Source organism: Echinops telfairi, unplaced genomic scaffold (genome assembly GCF_000313985.2).
Source record: "Echinops telfairi isolate 266 unplaced genomic scaffold, ASM31398v2 ScPeMD7_7424;HRSCAF=8462, whole genome shotgun sequence".
NCBI classification, from domain to species: Eukaryota; Metazoa; Chordata; class Mammalia; order Afrosoricida; family Tenrecidae; genus Echinops; species Echinops telfairi.
Window position 1 is genome coordinate 10670779 of NW_022111324.1, and position 2225 is coordinate 10673003.

Consider the following 2225-nt stretch of genomic DNA (forward strand, 5'->3'; position numbering starts at 1 on the left):
AATTGGTCACAGGGAGCTACATATAACTTCCTCTCTGGGGGATGGGCAACAGAGGGGTAGGTGAAGGGAGACGCCGGGCAGTGTAATATAAGATATAATAATAATTTATAAATTATCAAGGGTGCATGGGGGAGGGGGACAAAGGAAGGGGGTGGAGGAAAATGAGCTGATTCTGGGAACCCAAGAGGCAAGCGAATTTTGGGAATGATGAGGGCAACAAATGTATAGATGTGCTCTACACAATTGATCTATGTATTGTGATGAATTTTATGAGCCCCAATAAATTGATTTAAAAAAAAAAAGAACATTTCAAGGGGTATTCTGAAGTTAGACACTGTCAGTGATAGTATAATATCTATATATCTATAAAGAAGATTGGTTAATTTGACTATGATTAAAATTTATTCTCCAATGACTAATACCAGTGATTAAGAGGTTGCTGGGTTTGTTTTACCAAATTTTATAGTCTGAAATATATTTCAAATGCAATAAAGATACATTGATAATTTTTTAAAAAGAAAAAAAAGAAAGAAAGGCTAGTCCCTGGAAAAGAACATCATGATTGGAAAAGTCCAGGGTCAGTAAAAATAAGAATATCATCAAGGAGTTGGATTGGCACACTCTGAAATTTGAGATTTGTATGGAATGGAGAGAAAAAGAATAAAATGTTTGAGTCACTATTCACTGCCATCGAGTCGATCACGACTCATAGTGGCCCTGCAAGCCAGCATAGCACTGCCTCTGGAGGTTTATGGGAGTAGAAAGTCAAGTCTTTCTATCAAGGAGCAGCTGGTGAGTTTGAACAGCCCAACGCGTGACCACCATGCCACCAGTGCTCCTGGTGTCACTATAAATTGTTTAAAACCTCTCAGCAACTGCCATATTGATTTTAAATAGTGTCTGTCTCGAAGCTTCTGGCCAAAGTAGAATAACAAGGATGAGATTTACCCTCTCATATGAAACAAACAAAACAATGCAAAATAGATAAAATAATGATTTTTGAGACTCTAGATAGATATTAAGCAGCAGTAAAAAATGGTTCTTGAGTATTGGGTAACAAATGAGGTAACCCCTATAATTAATTCATGAAAGTGTGCATGCCACACCACAGGGAGAATAAATCGTACTAGAACCCAAGAAACTTCCTGAGTTGAGGCAGTAGAGCTGAGAACTCAGAAATATGAAGCAGCTCAAGTTCACAAAACAAAAAAACTGGAGAATACAGAGCTTTATGGTTAAAGAACTCCAACGATCTGCAAAGGGTATCCATAGTATTCAGAAGTGAAACCAATGAACGATTACAAGGAACCTATCTGAGACCAGGGCAAAAGCACTGCCTAAAGTTCCAGAAGAAATGGTACTGGTACTCACACAGACTACTTGCTCTTATCAGCCACTGGGAAAATTCATAATTTACAGTGATTTTGAGAGCGCACTCAAAAGGATCTTGCCTCAGTAGTGAGGAGTACTTTGCCCTAGAAAAAATAGTATTATACTCTCCTCTAACAAATCTTAGAAGTAATTCACAAATATATTGGACTATTTCTTTATAACATTTCCAAGTTCATTCCTGAAGAAAGCTCAGGAATATTTATGTGTATAGAAAAATATCCTGTACTCCAAAAAGTAAAATGGACAATGTTTAGCACCCAGTCAAAATTTATCAGGCATGCACATAAGCAGAACTATATAACTTTCGATGAGAAGAAAAATATATTGAAACCAACGCATAAGTAGCAGGCATGTTGGAATCATGAGACAAGAATATAAAATGTTATTATAACCGTGGTAGCTACATAATCTGGTGGTAATTTGGGACTTGAGAGAGTAAGAGTGAAGGGGCGGAGTCTAGTCTGTCAATCGGGTCATAGCCAATGAGGCCTCTGTATGGGCATAGCTTTCTCCTGAGAATTCTGGGAGCTTTGGTTTTTCTTCCCTGGAGGCAGGAGATGCACACTCGCTCTCTTCTCACTTCCTGTGAGACATCCTTGAGGAGAAGACTGGCACTATACTGATAGACACTGTGCCCTAGGAACTGGAGAAGCCACGTAGAGACCCCTGCCAGCGCAGAGATGTTTAACAATGCCATTGGGTCCAAAGACTTTCTACCTAGTGGCCTGTGATCGTCCTACATCCAGCATCACTGCATGTGTTCCATGAGTCTGAAGAGGGCTTTATAGAATGGTATTGGACACATGGGCTAATATTGGACTTATGGACTTGAA